The sequence below is a fragment of the Ambystoma mexicanum genome, chromosome 10 (assembly GCF_040938575.1).
Source record: "Ambystoma mexicanum isolate Mex_15411 chromosome 10, UKY_AmexF1_1, whole genome shotgun sequence".
Taxonomy (NCBI): domain Eukaryota; kingdom Metazoa; phylum Chordata; class Amphibia; order Caudata; family Ambystomatidae; genus Ambystoma; species Ambystoma mexicanum.
In genome coordinates, this window is record NC_090932.1 from 441,032,331 (window position 1) to 441,054,373 (window position 22,043).

Here is a 22,043-nt window from a genome sequence, read left to right on the forward strand (position 1 = left end):
GAATACGCTGTGCGCGGAAATGGAGTTTAGCGCACGCGGCTGGCGCAGGGATTCGCACGCGCACACTGTGCGCCAGCCGCGTGCGCCACTTGTGCGCTGAATTCTATGAATTACCCCCTGAGTGTTGTCCATTGAGCTGCTTTTCTGCTGGCCCTTTGAGCTACTTTTATCCACATGACTGAGTCCATACAAGATTAACAAAAAGAGAGAACTCTTTGGCCAGAGGCTACTCCTTACATTGCATTAGTACAAAGTTTGACTAATTCTTACTACTAGACAGAGAAAGTGAACTCCATATGACAGCGCCTATATCCTGTGATGTCTTCTTTCTTTTTATGTTTAAACATTGTCAATGATATAGGCTGGAGGCATGCAGTAGGCTCCCAGGCACACTACCACCTACACAATGCCGGTGGCCTACAGCCCACTCCTCAGCACCCCCATTTCAAACAGCCTTTAGCTTTGGAGATGCTGCTTTCCTATGCCTGCCCCTTTCAATACGGATTGGCTGCTGCCTTTATCTCCTGGACCAATCATGGGGAGTTGGCAGGCAGAACTGGCCCCCTCCTAAGGCTCACACACAATGCCTTCGCTCCTGTCTGGCCTGTCGGGCCGTGGCCGGTGTGCTGGCCAAACCCCTTTCTTTTACCGATCCAATCCCTATCTCTACCCTATGTACGTTTACTATCTCTGCTCACACTGCAACGTTCCCTATGGATGCACTACGTACCAACAAGTAAGAATCATGAGGGTAAGCATGATTGCCGAGAATTGCGTACCATCTGCTCACCATGTCTATCGTTAAATTCATTGCCCTTACTTCACCAGCCTTCCCGTGTGGTATTCCTCTAAGATCTGCTACTGCAGGAGGTTGGGACTTCTCATCCATCTATCTTTGTTCTAACATTAGTCTGCTTATACACTTCACGTACTTACACTCAGGCCTCCATGTGAACTACCCTGCCTGCTTATCAACCCAGTGGATAACCTTTATGCAGCCTACTACCATCTATGACTTCACTGCTATGAGCTTCCTATGATCATCTAGCACCAAACCTTGTTCTTCCAATGTAGCCCCCCGCACCATGAGGTGAGGCCTTGCCAGACAGTTCACCTTTGACTTCACCTATAACGTTGGTCTGCAGACCTGAAATAGTCCCTGCAACTGAAGGTGAGACTCGTCCATACTCTTTATACTTGTTGCTCATTATGCTTGTAATTGACCCTGCCTGTTATAATGGTTTGCACGTCTGATGTAGCTCCTTGCACCATGAGGTGAGGCCCAACATGCATGCCTCCTACCTGACCGGCAGCCCAATACTGAAAATGTATCCGTTAGGGAGAGTTAACTTCTATGCCAATTCCCTTTAACCTTAGAGACCCCCAGCTCTTTTGCTGGACTCGATGCTTTTTAATTTTAACTCCTGAGTGAGCTGGACTTTTTTCTCACTCGGTCATGTATTTTTCTGATTAGGATTTTCTGTGTTTCTTACTGTTTTATGGAGTCTAGTAAACTCCATAGACACCTTTTGTGCAGTGCCACTGGACTTCTCTTAATGTTTAACTACATTTTCTACCTTTTCCTATGGGCTCAGCAAACACCAAACTATGTGGAGTGCTGGGGGGTTATATAGTAACTCCTTTAACCCATTCCTCATGTAACATTGTTACACTAACTCACTTGTATGGCTGAGGGCAGTGGTTTCTTTTTTACTACTTGGTGACATGTATCTGCAGGCTGATACCTCAGCGGCAGTATAGCACCCAAGGGCAACCATTTTCCCAAAATGGCCCCTGTCTTCTTTCTTTTGCCATTTCTTGTCAGTTTCTTTCTTTGGTGCTTTTACTCTGTTGTTTGAATTGGGTTTGAGATCTGTGTGTGTTTTGCTTTTGGCAGGCTTCATCCCTGAATACCGCCCAGGCTCCAGTGTGTCTGGAAAGGCAGGAACTGAGAGAGGGTCTCGAAACTTACCTGTCCTTTGTCTCTAGGTGCACCTGAGTGAAACCAGTTTCTATTGGCCTGCTAGCTGTCCTGGAGGACAGCAACCCTGCTGGGTGATTGACATCCTAGGGCTTTGAATAAATGGGAACTTGCATAAAAAGAGAGATTTTTGAGACTAGAGGCAGAGTCGACCACTGGAGGACAACATCCGATAAAGAAGACCTGAAGATATGCCAGCAGCACCCACCTGAGCCGCAAAGTGACTGTTGAAGCCCTGCAGCTGTACTGACCCCATTTTGTATCAACTGGGAAGACCCGTATGGGATGTCTTCCTCCCTAAGGCTGGTGGGACCAACTAGCCTAAAAAAAATCTATTTTGGTGCAACCCCCGACTTGTTGTGATTTACCAAAGCTGCAGAATCCCAATAACCGGGGTACCTCGTTCATCTGTCAGTGCATTGTCTTCTGAAGTGCGCATCTGTCCAAAACTTTGGGGACATCCAGAGGATCCTACAGAAGCAGGAACTCCACATCCAGAGTACCCTCACCAGAGTCCAGGACCAAGGGATCAAGGAACCTCTAAGTGGAGCTGTTCATTCTACTTTGGCACTGAGAAAAAGGCGGTAAACTAAAAAGGGCTGCTGAATAAATCCATTGCTGCTGAGTCTCTCTCTCAAGTGCTGCCACAGGAGCCCACCAGATGTCCTCCATTTTGTCACCACAGCCAAGGACCAGGAACAAGGTTCTGCCGCACTGCAACCAGAAGGCATCCAGCTGGAACAAATTATCCAGTTCACAGGTACTGTGGAGCCTGGGGTACATCATCCTTTAGCCGTTTGGGGTGCTTACTATCTTTAGGAGTGCTATTTTACCCTACACTGAGTTGACCTCAAATCACTTGCACTGGCCTTTCAGCTCGTGCTTCTTCAATGTGACTCCTCTTGAGTTGCTGTGATTTTCTATTTGACCTATTATTTAAAAACATTTTATAAGAAGAGAGTATCAGAACTTTGACTTTCCATTGACTTTGGCTGTACTGCCTGAAGGCCACCTTCTGATCCTATTGTGTTTGGCAGTGCTTGTTTCCTTGCTGGTTTTAATTGTAGAACACTCTTATTGCTGGGATAAAAGACTGCCTGCATCCCTTTGGGAGAATCTAACTGTTTTTATAGAATACCGGTATGTTCTGACCTAACCCAAACCTTTACCTCCTTGATAATCAATACTGCAAAGGTGATACACAAAAAGTGTTATTACTGACCTCAAATGACATCACCCTTGGTGATGGAAAAATGGATAACGTATGAACACATTTCTCATCTGCTTTATTGTTCACTTTCTGAATTGACTCCTAACTTGGAATTAATGTTATTATTAGTTGTTGCTTTTTAAAGAATGTTTTAAATATCTTTGTATATATAAATACATGTATATATTATAACTTTAAGTGTGTAAGTGTTTACATGGATACCTGTATTTACTGATTTCATTGTACAGCCCTACAGCTCACATTACCCCTCTACCAACTTGTGTAGTATAGGCCTATATTAAAAGGTGGGTTACAAAATAACAAGAGAAACATCTTGCATTGTCCCACACCAGCTGGATTGCACTAATTCTTACCTAACAGTATCTTACCTGTCTCCATACTTCAATACCATGAAGCATGGTTTGACAGACTGCGTACCTACTTGGTTGTGCTCTTTGCATATCTGTATAACTGATGTAGGCCTCATACTTTTCAACCAATACCTGGCAACTCTCGCATACTGCCTTTCAATTTTTTGCTCAAATTTCCAGTGCTATGCTGATGACACCCAACTCATTTTCAGGCTTCCTTCAGCCACCTCCTCTCCTTGCCTCATCTCTGACTCATCGCCATTCAAAATTGGTGTGCCGCCAACGATCTCTGTTTAAATGCCAACAAGACTGAGATCCTCCTCATTGGTACACCCTCTCCATCCTTTCCCCTCACTCTCTGGCCAGCCTCCCTTGGCCCTCCTCCTGCCCCTACCTGCATAGCTGAGAACCTCGGGGTCATCTTTGACTCCACACTTTCCATCTCCCCACACATCTCTGATGTCTCTAAAAAAATCAAACTTCTTATTGCACCTCCTTAGAGCTACTCTTCCGTTCCTCACTTTCCCTGAGAAGCTCACTGTCTCCCAAGCTCTGATTCTCTCTCGGTTGGACTACTGTAACAGCCTCTTTCTAAATCTACCTGCTTCTACTCTCCGCCCTTTACAACTAATCCAGAACAGGACTGCGAGACTTCAAGCTCTGGGATCGTATCTCTACAGCTCTGAAATCCCTTAATTGGCTCCCAGTGGATGCAAGGATTACATTTAAAACCCTTTGCATTGTCCACAAGGCTTTCTGGGGCCTGGGTCCAAAATACCTTCAACTATCCCTCCGTAAAATACCTCCCCTTTCGAGCCCTTCGCTCCTCTACCTCTAACTACCTCAGGGTCAGTCGTTTTTCAAAGAAATGAGCTGGAGGTAGGTCTCTGTCTTCGGCCGGGGCCTCCCTTTGGAACTGCCTCCCTGCCACCTTGAAACTTGAGGAGAACCACCTACGGTTCCGGAAGCTCCTCATGACCTTCCCCTTCGCTTCTGCCTTTGCCCCGCTTCTCCCCTGCTAATCTGCCTTTTCCCTCGGCACTCTGCACCTGGCCACCTTCTGCCCTTCGGGCCAAGGTACCTGCTCACCCTGCCATCCTCCTGCACTGACTCTGGGCCACCCCTTGCACTGGCGCCTGTGTCTGTACCCATAAAGTTCCCCACACACTCTTCTTCTGCACTTATCATATACTCTCTATCTGACTAACCTAGCACCTTTGCCTCTTACAGACTGCACTACCACTGCTAACACTCTATTTAATCATTTATGTACTTACTACTTATTTTGTTTCTCTCCTATGATCTGCACTTTCCCCCTTTTTCCCTTCCCCATGCACTTTCCCCCTTTTTCCCTTCCCCATGCACTTGCGCGTTCTCAATGTCACTGGCCCTTGTAAGATCGTTGTTTTTGCTTCTCCCCTGTTCCCCTCCCTTCGCCTGGTCACGCTCTGAAACACCTTTGTACGAGCGCGATATAAATAAAATATCATATCATATCATATCATATATCACATCATACCATGAGGGATGGCTTCCACAGTCTGTACACCTACTTGATTTTGATCTTTGCATATGTGCATACCTGGAGTAGCCCCTGTACCATGAGGTGTGGCTTTTCCAGTATGTACACCAAACTGATTGTCCTTTGCATATCTGTACACCTGAAGTAGACCCGTAACATGAGCGTGGCTTTCCCAGACTGTAAACCTACCAGGTTGTGTCCTCCACTTATCTGTATACCTGATATAGCCCCTTGTACCAAGAGGCATGGCTTTGCCAGATCACATCTTATAGAACAACCTGTATGCTGTAACATGTATGCACGATCTTGCACTTTGAAGAATGTCACTTTGCACTTACTTTAACTAGCACCCTGATGCCTGAGGGTCTAATGCGCTGCTATAAAGGCAAAAATAAATACATACATAAATAAATACATTTTAATTTGCTCTAGTTTCATCAGGAGGGTGGTAAGGACAGCACTGTTTAAGGTGGCCTGAGTATGCTTAAGGTGGCCTGAGTATTACTCACTGACAGCTGGCGGGCTACCACAAGCTCCCAAGTTACCTAGCTTGCTAATCAAGATGCTCTCCCAGTTGTCAGCCTATAGTTCTTTAATATCTTTTTCTTCAGCTCTAAGAGTTAGTACATTGCACCAAATTAGTCTTTTTTCCCAGTTACTGAGTTAATCAAGGCATCAGAGTCAATATATGAAGACAGGACATGTGTTTTAAAGTCATTAAAGACATCTAAAAGACCATACACTTGCTGGTATTAGCTGACACATTGTATACTTTGTTTCCTCCTGAAGTTGCTTTCGCTGGGTAGAGAGTCACAGAAGGTCAATAGATAGACTCTGGCTAGAACAAAGCTAGACCCCATACCGGATAACCAGGCGGACACACCTATTTACAGCGTATGGCAGTTATGGAATTCTCATTGATTGGCTTGATGACCTAATCTAACGTAATTTAGATGTTAAATATGCTTGTCGCTTTATATAATGAGGGTGTCCTGAAGTTGTCTCTAATCACCAGGTGGTTCAGTTTACCTAAAGCACCCTTTTACATATCCATAATGTCTCATGTGGTCTACCCTCGTGACTAAATTGTTGCACTCCTGCCCCATATTATGTGCCCAAGTAACATTAAGGGAAACAGTAGTCACACAACCCATTTACAAATGAAAGCAATATTGAGGGCATTGCATGAGTAGTGATCCATCCACCAAATCACACTACTAACTGTGCATCCTATTCCTTTCCGGGCTGGAGACATATCATGCAGGAACCACAAACAGACAGACGTGGGCCATAATAGTTGGCATACCCGCAGTAGAAGCCAAGAGGTCACCACAACAAAGGAGGAAGAAACCTCCAAGGCTTCTCAGAGTGATACGACTGTAGAGAATGGCAGGGAAATGTGTAGTTCCGTGAAGATAAACTGAAGGTACTTCGTGAAGAGACACTCCAATATACTGAGCAGATATATTTGACTTCCACTAACTACATGACCAATTCTGGGTTGGAGATAATCTGGCAAAGAGTAACCCACACGGTGAATGCTGCGTGCCTTGTCAACAGGGTAGCAACCAATGTCTGCACATGGTGGAATTAACTCTGCAGGGAGGCCAAACAGAAGAGGGGAACATTATGCAGGTACATTATAATAACAGGTATCATATTTTGTTCTTCAACAAACTTTGGTTGCCCGCGTGAAGCAGCAATAATGAACCTCAGTGAGGATCATTCACTGAAAATAGGGTTGCAAATACTAAGGAATCAAGCAGAATCACACCCACAATGCAACACAAGTGAGAATCCACATGGGTATGCATATTGAAGTAACACAAATGGCCTGCAGCCATTCCACAAATACAGACAATATGTTGCTGCTTCAAGAAGTAATATACATGCATGGCCTGATAAGAGACTCCTTAGTGCATGGAATCCATGCATAAGTATACACCACATCAGCCAAGGGGTAAGACTGATTTAAAGAGTGTGAACTGTGTGGCATGGCATTACACGCATGGGATGGCGTGTAATGTCACAGTCCATGAATTATGAATTAAGTAAGGCTGTAAGTGATGGTGCAGCGATCACCAACACTCTACCAATGTTCTTATGGTGATCAGGAAAAAAGGCTTGCTTGTTGGATTCAGCCTTGAGCCAACCCAGGGTAGTTTAAGGAATGAGTAAAGCAAGTTGGAGATGCACATTGGTGTAAGTGTTCTTGGTACAGCTTTGAAGGTGAGCATCCTGTTCAACTGTGTCTTTGAAGTACTCAAGTCACTTATGAGTATCTAGTTGTCTGCAGCTGGAATAACAATATGGAATATGACTGAGTGGAAATGTCAAGGACCAACTGGCATTGTTGCCTCGCTACATGCAGCAAAATAGCAAAATAGAGTTTGAATTATGCTTTATACAGGTAAAGTAAGAACTGTATTGTGGTAGCCAGACGGCCTGGAAGATTTTGATAATTTTGTGGGTGTGTGAGTCAAGATCACATATGTAAGTAGTGGGTATAGACTATAACCCCAATGGTGTTATTCATACCTGCTTCACCCCCAGATAGCCTGAGAGTTTTACTGCGGGCTATCTGCTTGTTGCACTGGGATGGATTTTTGGGGGAATAGGAAATGTGTTGCACTTAGCTGAGTTTTGGGGGTAGGGAGTGTGTCACCGTTGGATGGGCTGTCAGGGAATGGGAACTGTGTTGCAATCAGATGGATTTTGGGGGTGGGAAATGTTACAAAGTGAGGTTGATTCTTGGGGGTAGAATGGGGTCATACCCTGCTCTACTTAGGGGTTAGGAAAAGTGCTGCACTTAGCTGTATTTTGGGGGTAGGAAATGTGTCGCACTCTGGTGGATTGCTGGGGAGAGTGGAACATGTCTCACCCTTAGATGGATTGCTGGGCAGAGGAAATGTGTCACCCTTAGCTTTCTTCTGGGGGTAGGATATGTGTTGCACTTAGATTGATTGCTGGGGGTTGGAAATGTGTCACCCTTAGCTATATATTGGCGGGAAGGAAATATGTCACACTTAGAGGGATTGCTGGGGTAGGAAGTGTGCCACCTTGAGCTGTATTTTGGGTGTAGGAAATGTGCTGCGTAGGCTGGATTTTGGGGTGTAGGAAATGTGTTATACTGAGAGGGATTGCTGGAAGTAGGAAAAGTGTGCAAATGGGATGATCTTTGGGGGTTGCAAATGTGTTCCTTGCATCTAACCACTTCTAAACCATCAATATTCTGCACACTCACCCTCAAACTCTAAACTAAACACAACACTACATCAACTGCACCTCAAACTGCACACACTTCAGCACAACCAACATGAAACCAAACACAAGCACACACAAAGCACCCTTGCACAATCATAACTCAACACCAGGTGACTGCTACCAAACAAAATGCAGCAACCCTCAGTGATATTTTTTTCTGAACTGAAGCTGCCAACAGCACATCCAACCAATCTTGCTCTTCTACCTCTCTACCCCACTAACAACCCCCAACCCTCCATCCATTGCAGAACTGCCAGAGTGCTAAGAGACCATGCAAATGGCAGCAGTGTGCGGTACAAAACCACATAATATAACATTACGTATGTGGAATACTGTGCATGAAAAGGAAATACGGTTGGTGGTGTGCAACTTCTATGAGTGTGTCATGTAAACATGTGACTGCTACATCTGAGTCATTGACTTTGTCACTTAACAAAATACGATGCTGCAGATTTGGTGCCATACACCTAGCTTCTGGCAGTTGCAAATATGCACCTTTCCCTTGCCCTTTCAGGGGGATCCCACCTCTCTAATGTCATGAACCATCGGACGCGTCCTTTCTGGACTTCCTGGTCCCTGACCCATAGGGGTTTGCACTCAGCAGTACTCCCCAATGGCCGCCGAACGCGGAATACTGTTTACCAGTTTCCGCGCTGTACGCATTACGTTCTATAAAGCGGACACGCCCCGCAGCCCTGCGCGTCTCAACGCTACCGCTTGCCGTGGCTAGACGTGTGCTGCTGTAGTTCACTTGTGTTTATCCTTTGATTCCAGGTTCCCGGTTCCCCTAAATTCCTCCTCCTTCATTCCCCCTCCTTTGTCCTCTATTGCATCCCGGATCCCCGTGCACTCGTCTTCTGTGTGCACTCTTCGCTGTTTTCCTGGATTTCCTCGGACTTCCCTGGACATCTGAATGTTCCCAGGACTCGGAACGCTGAACACACGCTGGAACCCAAGGACCTGCACACAGAGTTATACAAGACCCGAACTCTACGAAAGAAGACTCCATCGAAGAACACCAACAAACAACATAGACAGGTGAGAAGGGGGGAAACCTGTGACAGATTGAGACGCCCACAAACTGATACAGATATGGACATGGAGGCTGCAGTTCAAGACCTCATGTGCGGCATGCAAGAATTAACCACAGAAGTTCAGAATCTCAAAACTGAGAATGCCGCATTAAAACAACTAGTCCTGTCACGTGATTCCGCAACCAAGGAAAGTGTATTGCTGGGCGGAGTAGTGGATAAATATGATGGATCCTCAAAGAACCTTCGTGGCTTCCTTGATTCGTGTTTAGTGCACTTTACCTTTAAGCCTTACTACTTTTCCACCCCCAGGGCAAAGGTGGGCTTTATGATTTTGCATCTCTCCCGGAATGCATAACCTGGGCTACGCTCTTAGTTAATTCTGGAGATGCCCTCCTGGATGATTATGATGGGTTCGTATGGGCTCTAAAGACCATGTTTGACAGCCCAGAACAAGTTTACAGTGCCCAAGAATGTCTATTGGATTTCCAACAAGGGTCCCAGGATATGCTTACCTATGTAATACGCTTTAAGTAACTGGCCAAGGAAGCAGATTGGTCCTCGGAGGCCTGTTTTACCCTATTCCGGAGAGGACTAAACAAAGAGATAAAAGACGAGCTAGCCAGGGTAGCTCGCCCAGGTTCCTTCCAGACCCTTATGGACCTCTTTTTTGAAATAGACTTTCGAATCCAGGAAAGGAAGGCAGAAAAGAAGAAAACAAAGATGCCTTACCAAAAGACCTCTATAGAATCTCCCTCTAAACCCGAGCCCACTCCTGCCCCGACCACAGACCCTGCACCCATGCAACTGGGGGCCTGCTGTGGACCCATATCCCAGCAAGAAAGATTGCGACAGATTCACACCAGGCTGTGTATGTACTGTGCCTCAGATAAACATCTTGTGAGAAAATGTCCTTTGGCCCCTCCACTGCTTTCGGGAAACGCCAGATCCCGATCCTAGATGGAGCACAGCTTCGGGAGAGAGATGTTTGCTCCACATCTATTCCATTCTTGAACTCTCCTGGACAAAACAACCTTGTGATCTTGCAGGCCTTTCTATCACCGTCCAAGAAAGAAACTTACCCCATTCTGGCATTAGTGGATTGTGGAGCCATGGGGAGTTTTATAGATCAGGATTGGGTCACTACCCACCACATTCCATATGAAACTCGAGACATCATGCAACCTGTAGAGGCCATCGATGGACGACCTCTCTCGTCAGGACCAATGACCCTGCAAACCAAAGAGATCCAGCTCTCGATAAACCATCATCAAGAGATGATCAAGTTTGACATCATAAAGTATGCCCATTATCCAATGGTACTGGGTATGCCTTGGTTACAGAAGCACAACCCATACATCAACTGGGCAGCAGGATCCTTGTTTCTTGCCTCCGAACATTGCATGTCTCACTGCTTATCCCTGGATTCCTCGTCAAGATCCTCTGAAGGTACGCTGACAGACTAGCAAGGCCCACTCACGGTCTTAAATATTATCCAGGTCCCCAGGGTCTATCAGGATTACACTGATGTGTTTTCAACTGCTATAGTTCAGGCCCTACCCCCTCACAAACCTGAAGACTGCGCTATCGATACTGAACCCTCGGTAGTGATTCCCTTTGGAAGGATGTTCATCCTATCAGAACCAGAGAAAAGGGCCCTCCGAGAATACTTGGATACCAACCTAGAAAATGGCACCATACGACCATCTAAATCCCCAGCAGGAGTTTCGTTGTTTTTCGTTCCCAAGAAAGCTACTAAGGAGCTCAGGCCTTGTCTTGATTATCATGGTCTTAATCAATGCACCCTCAAGGACCGCTACCCATTGCCCTTAATCTCGGATATCATGGAAGCGGTTAGAGGAACCGTAATCTTCACGAAATTAGTTCTCAGAGGTGCCTACCATCTGATCCGTATAAAGGAAGGAGACAAATGGAAAACAGCCTTTAGAATACCCTTTGGTCACTTTGAATACCTGGTCATGCCTTTCGGTCTCGCCAATGCCCCAGCGGTCTTCCAACGTTTTATGGACCGGGTGTTCTCCGATATGCTGTTCCTCTTCGTCACAGTTTACCTGAACGACATACTGATATACTCCAAGGACCATCTTAAGCATGAAGATCAAGTCAAGGCAGTCTTACAATGGCTACATGAACATAAACTCCTGGCTAAACCTGAGAAATGCCTTTTTCATGTCTCTACATTTCACTATCTCGGATTTGTCTTTAGACCAGAAGGAATTGGAATGGACCATTCAAAAGTAAATTCCATACTATCCTGGACTGTTCCAACTACTGTGGAACAGATTCAATCCTTCCTGGGGCTTGCCAACTTCTACCGGAAATTCATACCTTCCATTTCAGAGATAGTTCAACCGATCATTATATTGTTGAAGAAGGATACTCCTTCCTCTGGACCGCAGCCCAAGACAAAGCGTTCCAACGTTTGAAGCCGGAATTTACACAAACCCCCATCTTGGCTCAACCTGACATTGATCGACCTTTCCTAGTGGAGACTGATGCCTCCAACTATGCCATCGGAGCAGTCTTAAAGCAGGAATTCGAGGACAAGTTAGAACACCCCATCGCTTATCTCTCGCGAACCCTAACTCCTAGCGAGACCCATTATTCTGTCCTGGAAAAGGAATTGTTGGCCATCCGTCAAGCCTTCACAGAGTGGCGTCATCTACTCCTGGGAGCTAAACATCCTGTTCAGGTCCGTATGGATCATCGGAATCTCGAACTTCTACAATCCATGGAATCTAGGAATAGTTGTCAAGCCCGTTGAGCTTTCTTCTTTGCCCAGTACCAGTTCCAAATTCATCATGTACCTGGAACACACAAGATAATTGCTGACGGCATATCCCGACGTCCCGACTACGAAACTCTTCAAGATCGATCCTTCCCAAAGATGTTTCTCCATACAATTTTCGGAGCTCAAGCAATCACTCTCCTGGAAGACATTTGGATTCAAACCAGTCCTCTGAGATCTGGAAGGAATTTACTGGGAAGAATCGATGGAATCTTAAAACCAAGGACGGGTATTTGTTCAAGGACAATGGCCTGTCATTTCCACACAGAAACTGCGACAAAGGATTACAAGCCTCTGTCATGATACCCTTCATTCAGGACATCGTGGCATTACCAACACTCTCCGTTTAATACAAAGACAGTTTTGGTGGCCAAAGATGAAAGTTGACGTCCAGCAATACATCCAAGCCTGTGCAGTCTGCAATCAAAACAAGCATGATAACAAGAGGCCGGCAGTTCTCCTACTCCAACCAATGCTGCCATCAAGGCCCTGGGAATTTATTGCTACAGACTTTATTGTGGACTACCACCTTCCAGGAGATACACAAATATCATGGTTACCATTGATTTATTCACTCACATGACTCATTTTACACCCTTGTATAAACTACCATCTTCCTCAGAACTCGCTGGAATCTTCCTGGAACACATATTCTGACTTTGCTGAATCCCTTCCAAGATCATATCAGACAGAGGTCCTCAATACATATCGCAATTCTGGAAACACTTATGCCGTATACTAGGAATCCAACGTGCCCTCTCCTCAGGTTATCATCCACAGACCAACGGAGCTACAGAACGTGTGAACCAAACCCTGGAGCAGTATCTTCATTGTTTCACCAACCGGGTCCAGGAGGATTGGTCTCTTTTAATACCTGTGGCTGAATTCGCCTACAACAATTCGGATCACTCGGCTGTCAAGACTAGCCCCTTCTTCTGCAGGCAAGGATTCCACCCTTCGGTTCTACCATCCCTTCTCCCACATCCTACACCAGTCCCTACAGTCGACTCCTGGATTGAAACCCTCATCAGCGTACACAAGGAAGCCAAAGAACACCTCGAAAGGGCCCAAATTAACATCAAGCACCATGCAGACTCCAAAAGAAGACCAGGACCTTCCTATGCAGTGGGTGATAAGGTCTGGCTATCCTCGAAACTACTGCCTCGACACTTACGACCTAATAAATTGGCCCCTCGGTACTATGGCCCCTTTTCCATAAAGGAAATCATTAACCCAGTGGCCTTCCGACTCAAATTACCAGACTCCTGGAAGAGGATCCACCCAGTGTTTCACACATCTCTACTGAAACCATACGTCCAGACCTCCCGGGCTGCTCCAAGATCTACCCCTGTGGTTGTCGATGACCAGCTAGAATACAAAATGTCCAGAATATGTGACTCCAGGTACAGACGTGGTCAGCTACAGTATCTGGTGGAGTGGAAAGGCTATCCACCCAATGAACGCACCTGGGAACCAGTCTCAATCCTAAACACCCCCAGGCTACTTCAAAGGTACTACCTTATGCACCTGGGCAAACCTGGAGGAACAGGCTTTTGGAGGAGGCATGCTGTCATGAACCATCGGACATGTCCTTTCTGGACTTCCTGGTCCCTGACCCATAGGGGTTTGCACTCAGCAGTACTCCCAACATGGCCGCCGAACACGGAATACTGTTGACCAGTTTCCGCGCCGTATGCATTACGTTCTATAAAGCGGACATGCCCCCGCGGCCCTGCACGTCTCAACGCTACCGCTTTCCGTGGCTAGACGTGTGCTGCCGTAGTTCGCTTGTGTTTATCCTTTGATTCCTGGTTCCCCTAAATTCCTCCTCCTTCATTCCCCCTCTTTTGTCCTCTATTTTATCCCGGATCCCCGTGCACTCGTCTTCCTTGTGCACTCTTTGCTGTTTTCCTGGATTTCCTCAAACTTCCCTGGGCATCTGAATGTTCACAGGACTCGCAATGCTGAACGCACGCTGGAACCCGAGGACCTGCACACAGGGTTATACAAGACCCGAACTCTGCGAAAGAAGACTCCATCGAAGAACTCCAACAAACAACATAGACAGGTGAGAAGGGGGGAAACCTGTGACACCTAAACCAGTTTCCCTACTGCTTATTGCAGTGCCCATTCACTAAAGCAATGGTACCTGTAATGTATGGTCTATTTCTGTCCTAAGAAGGGTCTACAATCCTTGGAAGAAGGGTCTACAATCCTTGGAAGAAGGGTCTAAAATCCTTGGCCTTGTCACTTGGACTCAGTTGGGTTGCTGCTAGGTGACATAGTGGGGTAGTCTCATTATCCTGGATCCCTCTTCCTCCAGATGATCATCTCTCAACATTTTCCTCACTCGTCTGCGTCTTCTCTTCCCCACCCTCCTTTGTGTCACTCTCCCTCTCCCTCTCTGTCTCTACACACACCATCTTCTGGTCTGGTTAGTTTCGCCCCCTTCACCGGCCTCCACCCTCTAGATCCCACTTGCCTCCAATCTATGCCTTCTCACTACACTCTGTCTTCTGGTCTTATATATTTCTTCCTCTTCCTGTGTCTAGCCCTCAGCAGGCTTACAGCTTTCCCACAGCCTTCCAGATCTCAGTCATTCCCACACTGTATACTCTCCTTCCCTGTCATGCCTCCCACCTCCCTCCTGCTCATGTCTCTATTCTATTCCACCCTTCTGCCTCTCACTTCTGTCTCTCTCTCTCTCCCAGACACACACACACACTCTCTCACACTACTTGTCTCAAGACCCCTCTGTGTGTCCTTCAGCATTACTTTCAATCACTCTCATTCACTCACACACAAACGGCCAAATTTGTACCATTCCCTCTGTGCCATTATCTTACCTTCACGCTCTCAAAATATTATAAAATTGGTTTCCAAATTCTCTGTCTCCCATTACACCCTGCTGACATTACCCAAACACTTCTCCCTGTCCTGTTACACCCTTCTGACATTACCCTAACACTTCTCCCTGTCTGCTGACTTTTTATACCTCTCCCATTCCCGCCTACATCTTTCCCTCTTCTCCCATTAACTACACAAGTAAGATGCTTCCCTGGGCCAATTTTTGTCTGAGCTATCCACTGTGGGTCGGGACTTCCCCTAGAAGTGTCCATAAGGATATTTAGTCCCACTCCTTTTCAGCCTTCATCTTTGCCATGCAGTACATGTGGTAACTGTGGTAATTCTTTCTCTGTTAGTGGCCCAACAGGGTTTGGGAAATTTTCCTAGGTCTCCCTTGTACTTGGGCAGTCTATTGCTAGTCCCTGCTCCATTTTTTGCCTGCTCCATTGTGCCCCTTTAGCCGGGCCACGCTTTGTGAAACAGGGATGCAATTTGCCTCATGAATTGGGGAACCAAGTCCAATTGTATGTGAGCAACCATTTAATTCCTCCTGTCCAGGACAGGCCTTATTCTGTTGGCCCACTTGTAGTTTCTCTCTGAAGGGTACTGCCCCCAGGAAATATCCCAGGAAATATTATGTATGCCAGGAGTCTGAGGAGTCTGGAGTATTCTTGCTTCTGTAACCTCTTGCGTACCACCTGGAAGAGTAGAAAAACAGACCTTGCCAAGGCAGACACTAATAGGCATCAGGTCTTAGAATGGGGAACCAATGTGTATACAAAGATCCAGGCATACCGGTGAGCTGGGGAAGGTGTCTCCATCAACTCCCACACACCTCCTCAGGGGTATCTCTGGCCCTGTTGTTGACCTGATAGACCACCTATCCCTGGTTGAGAAGAGTCCTTGGTCTCCCTTGACAGTGCAATTCCTATTACCCTGCCACATAGCATCTCAATTTCGCATAGGGCCTACTCCCCCCTAAAACTCATTACTCTGGCACAGGGGCTTGACTTTCTCTACACACCTCCCTCACGTCATATATGGCCAATGTTGCTGCTTCTGGTGTCTGTTTCACTTAAAGGAGAAGATCAGGGAAGTCACCTTGCTTGCTCACTTTTACCATGTTTACATTGTAACTACCTGAAATTTAGTATTAACATAGCCTTCATTTTTGCTGCTCTTTTATTGGTTCTGCCACTGTGTTAAATTAAGCTTGAGGTTAGCCACTCTATAATATTTGAAAATATATCGCCAACCACTATTATAGTTAACTGCCTCTTGAGCTTAGCAAATGTTGTATCTAGCTGCATCTTCAAGTATAGCCACTGTGTCATATCTAGATGTTTTTTGGAGTATAGCCACTCTCTCTTATTTAGCTGCACTTTTGAGTACAGCCACTACGTCATATTAAGCTGTTTTGTGGAGTACACCCACAGTCGCTTATTTAGCTGCATTTTGATTATAGTCACTGTGTCATAGTTAGCTGTTTTCTTAGTATAGCCAATGTCTTTTCTTTAACTACGTTTTGAGGATAGCCACTGTATTAACTGTAGCTGCATTTTGAGGATAGCATTGGCATTATATTTAGCTGTGTTTTTTTTAGCATAGCCAGAGTATTCCAAATGCATGTTTCACGTCACAAACCAACCCTACTAAAACGTTCCAATATCCTGCTTACTCACCCTCAAAAACCAAACAAAACACCCACTCACCTATACCACAGCAGAAACCTAAAACCACCATAGTTTCACACACACAGCACACTCAACTAAACACAACACACTGCAGAAGACCAAACCAACTACACACACCTCACTACCACACACTCAGACAACAAACACGACCTACACTTACCAACTAAAAACAAACCCATCACACAGTGACAGTTTGATCCGAACTGAAGCTACCAACAGCACATCACAACTCTCTAGCACTTTCGCTCTCTATCCTTCTAAGTCTTCTCAGCCATCATCCCTTTTCCCTGAAGACCATGAACATTGCAGCAGTGTGCGGTATGAATCACAAACCTGTGACCTCATGGTAACAGGTTTGAATCCCGGCAGGTCCACTCAGCCCTTCATCCTTCTGAGGTCGATAAAATGAGTACCATTGATTGATTGATTGATTGATTGATTGATTGTTTATTTGTATTGCGCCTATACACAATGGGCCTCATAAGAGTTTAGAGGTAGCCATGCCATTTTTAGTGGCATGGCTACCCCCAAACTCAGGTCCGGGTTGCACAAAAGGGGACTTACCGGGCCATTCCGACCTTGGAGGGCCCGGTAATTCCCTTTTGTGGGACCCGGACCCGGTACGTCCCCATTCCCATTTGAGCCCCCATAGGGCTCAATTGGGAATGGGGAGGATGCTAACAACGAGCCTGTTAATGACGGGCCCATTGTTAGCATCCAGTACTGCTAGCAGGTCCCGCTCTGCACGTCTGGTCTGGCCAGGCGTGCAGAGCGGGACCCGCTGCAGAACTCGTAATGTGGTGGCCCGGAATGTACAGTGCCAGTCCCTTACCGGCACCGTTCAACAACGACAATTGTTGCAGAGTGACAAGAGGAAGGGGAAGGAGGGAACGGGTGAGGAGAGGAAACAAAACAAGTGACTATAAATTGAAGGTCGATGACTGTCAAGGTAGTGCTGGGGCGGGAGGGGGGAGAGAACAGAAGTGAAAGGGGGACAGACGAGCAGTTATCAGTGGTCAAGGGACCTGTGATAAGAGTAAGTGCTAAGGGAAGTAAAGAGGTAAAGGGGAGGGGATGACGGGAGGGGAAGACTGCTGCAAGACAGGCGGCTACGAATTACTGTGCCAGATGGCAATTGGGGTAGTGCCAGAAATGACAGACGGCGGTAAGGGAGGAGAGGAGGGGCGGGAGACTGTAGTGGAGGGGGGAGAGAGAGAGGTGAGGGGGAAGGGAGAAAGGGAAGGAAGAAGAGGGACAGGAAAGCGGAGAGAGGGAAGAGAGCAAGCACAGGGGGCAGAAAGGGAACAAAGAGGAAAAGGAGGAGGAAGACAAGATGACACTGGCGGGGGCAGGGGAGACATGAGGACACTGGCGCGGTAACAATAAACATTACCATTAACATTAAGTTGGCTAACAATAAACATCTGTTATTAGTGACAAGATTCTCCTTCGGGGGTGAACATGTGCTTTACAAATACGCTTGTTATGGTACATAACATAACATAAGGGTCATCCTCCTGAATGTAATCTTCCTTGTGCTCTCTTCTTAGCTGACCTATTTCTTTGGCACCTCTCACCTTTGTTCCTGGAAGAACATTGAAATATGGCCACCCTCTCAGATCCAGGTCCTCTCACATGCCTCCTTGGTTGGGGGATGGGGGGGCGCGTATAACAGCATTCTGACATGCATGGGAGGGGATTACCACAAACCAGTGGGTGCTCAAGACCATCACCCAGGGTTATTGCATCGAGTTCAGACGGCCACTTCGATACAGACCACCAAAGTCCACAGATCTAACATCAGAACACCTCAAGATCCTGCTGCAAGAGGTTGAGATCCTGCAAGAAAAGGGCACAATCGAAGTTGTCCCCGTTCTACAGGTAAACAAGGGTGTTTATTCAGTGTACTTCCTTGTACCCAAAAAGGATTTTACCATGCGCCCTGTGCTAGACTTGTGCCCAGCAAACAAATTTGTCAAACCACAAAAGGTTTAAATGATAACGCTGCAAGAAGTAATCCCTCTGCTAACGCAAGGGGATTACATGGCAACATTGGCCATGAAAGATGCATACTTTCATGTATTAATGTTGCCGGCACACAGGAAATACTGAAGAAAACAAACGCTATCAATTCAAGGTTCTTCCCTTCGGCATTGTCTCAGCACCAAGAGTATTTATAAAGGTGCTGGCCGTTGCCGCAGCTCACCTGTGCAGGCAATCCATTCCCGCATATCATTAACTTGTCGACTGGCTCATAACGGGGGGATTCCTAAGGAACATGCCTGTCAAATACCCAAAGATCTATAGACCTACTCGTCAGTCTGGGATTCTCCATAAATTAGAAGAAGTCCAACCTAGACCCCAGCCAAGTCGATCAGTTTCTGGAGGCCCTAATTCGGACAAAAGACAGCCTTTTCTTCCCCTCCAACAAGAGGGTTAAAAAAATGCTGTTTCAGATCCCACAGTATGTAGCCAGTCGAGAGGTGACGGTATGCAAGGCCATGCGAGTGTTAGGGATGATTGCATCCTGTATTTATTTGGTCCTTCACAGGAAAACCTGGAACAACATCCCAAAAGAAATAAGAAACACCAAAGATCACCTAAAATTCAGAAAACTGCTAAAATCCTGGCTCTTCAACACCACCGACTAAAACTGAAAACCAAAACAACAGAAAGGAAAAGAATGACTAAACTGCAAAGGACACTGACAAGCCCCAGAACCGACTGAGAAACACCCACGGCACCTGGACAAGTGACGCCGGGCAGAATGAAACACAGGCTACACCCATAGAGATGGAGTTAACAACCCCAGCCAATCCCATCCAACATCTTCACTCGCCCCTTTGTAGCTACTAGGTACCACAATGTTGTGGAATTATCAGTATTTTGCCAATCACCACACTAACTGAGTTGTCGACACTGGCAGGTGCACTGGCCATTTCTGTGGGTAGGGGGGCTGGTGGAGGTGGGAGCGAGATGTGAAAGGGACTCTGAATGCCGGACGGGCCCAGATCAGGACAAAGGCGCAGGTTGCCCCCGCCCCATCTGGAGAGACTACGCTAGCTCAACAGGCCAATTCAGGATAGAGATGCCAACTAACGAATACCACTAACAATTTGTGTTATTTGATCTTAAGGCTCTCACATTATGTTTCCTAACCAACCGATCCCTTAGGTAGGAGGGCATAAGTTCCAATCGGCATTTATGTGTAATCAATAGTAGCCGGAACTGAATTCTGGTCCTTACCAGCAGCCAATGCAGACCTCTCCTTGCATCTGAAACATGGTCACTCCATTTCAGCCCAGTGACCACCCTGACCGCACTTTTTTGTATCACCTGAAGGCTATCAAACTCTGCTTGCGGTCTGCCGATAATCAGACTGCAACAATAGTCGATTTTTTCACCGATTATGGCTCGAGCAATTGTCTCAGCGTTCTTTTGTGAAATACAAGAGCAAATGGATGTAAATAGTTTGATAAAGTAAGTGGATGTCGAAACCAAACCACTAATCTGTGACCTCATATTCAGGTTCCAGTCCAAAATAATGCCCGGAGTTTGAACTTTGCTCTGAACCATAAATTTGCAGTCTGCGATGGAAAAAGCAATTATAGAGTGGTCCTAATCTTTGCATTTTTTTCGATGAGCCAACCACCATTAGTTCTGTTTTATCTTTGTTAAGAGCCAACCCATTTTGGAGCATCCAAGTTTGGATTATATCATAAACTAGGTTGACTTTTAGCTGGTCCTCCATGTGTGTTCCAGTGTGCGGGTTGACACATTGTGTGTCATCCGCATAGTTTGTAAAAGTAACGTCATTATTTTCTAGGGTGTCAAAAAATGGGATCATGAAGAGATTATTAAGTGAAGGGGAGACGCACGCTCCTGGGATTAGCCTCTGCGTCTCCACCCACCACTCCACATTGCCTGTTACTCAAAAAAGATAGATGATAGATGATAAATCAAGTTGATATAGTTCCTCTGTATATCCAGACCAAACAATGCCAGGATCAGAGTACATACCGTCTATAGCACTTGCTAATAGCGCAGCATTTTTCTACACAACTACAGCATCACAGGATAGCAAAAGAAGTCTAGCAGTTTTGTGAACACTATCCCCACAGATCCTACACGTCAGCATTTTTCTTGGTATTGCCTGCCAAGCCCCTCAGACCTCCATTGTAATGACCAGATAGAATTTAATACAGATGTATTTATGTGTAATCCAGATGTCAGGGTACAATACAGCGTAGAAAATAGGGCTAATTGTAATCAAGTAAAATTGAACATAGTGACCAGTTGCTACTTTAGTAGAAATATTCACCAAGGATTGTTCAAGGGCGACCCTACAGATCATAGATTTGAAGCTAGAGATATGTTTGTTATGGTGATATTCCAATGTAATAATACCAACTCACTCAAGCCAATACGTCAGGTCTATGAACAGTTTTTGAACAATCAAAGTGTTACCGTCCAGTAGTCTGTTCTGTATTAACGAAGCATTATGATGCAGCAGAGACCTTTGGGGTACCACAAGTGTTTTGCCATGTGATTAAGCCTGTTGACGTAGATGAGACTAAGTATAGAAGGCAACAGAAACTCAAGCTGCACATATTCAATCGAGCCATTCAGCGCAAAGCAAAGGAGGCTTTTTAAGCACTTTCTTTCTAATTTTAATATACGCCCAGTATGGTGATATGCCCACATTTTGGAACCATATAGTATGACAAAGCAAATGTTCGTTTTATATAACTAGAACAAAGAAGTCAAAGTGTTCCTGAGATTCTCATTGGTAATCTTTTCATGGCCCCTGTTAATTGCAGCATTCTTATTTCAAGATGTGATACATTACTGTTCCCTGTTAAATGCTTGGCAAAAGTGAATCCCAAATAGTTATAAAAGGCTACTTGTTCAATTTATTGTTCACCAATATTCAGGATGCATCTCTTGCTAGGCTTTTTCACCCATGGACTAAATACCATTACTTTGGTCTTTTTGATGTTGATTGTACGGTTGTTTTGTTTCACGTAGTCACAGAGGTTATTCACAAGTACTTGGATGCTTGTGGTGTGGCATTGAGCCAAACCAACAGCCAAATGAAAGAGCTATTCTGGAAGGTTTAGAATTAATCTTAACCTCTGGCATTGCTCTGAGCAACCGCCCAGACCATTGTACTTCGCCTGCCAAGCCATTAGAAAAGGGGAAAGACAATATGTAAATTAGGCTTGGTCCCACCCCAAAAGGGGAAGTCCAACCCAAACTACTTAATCACATCCCTTCTGCACGAGGCCACAAGCATCCCCAAACATGTTTCAGA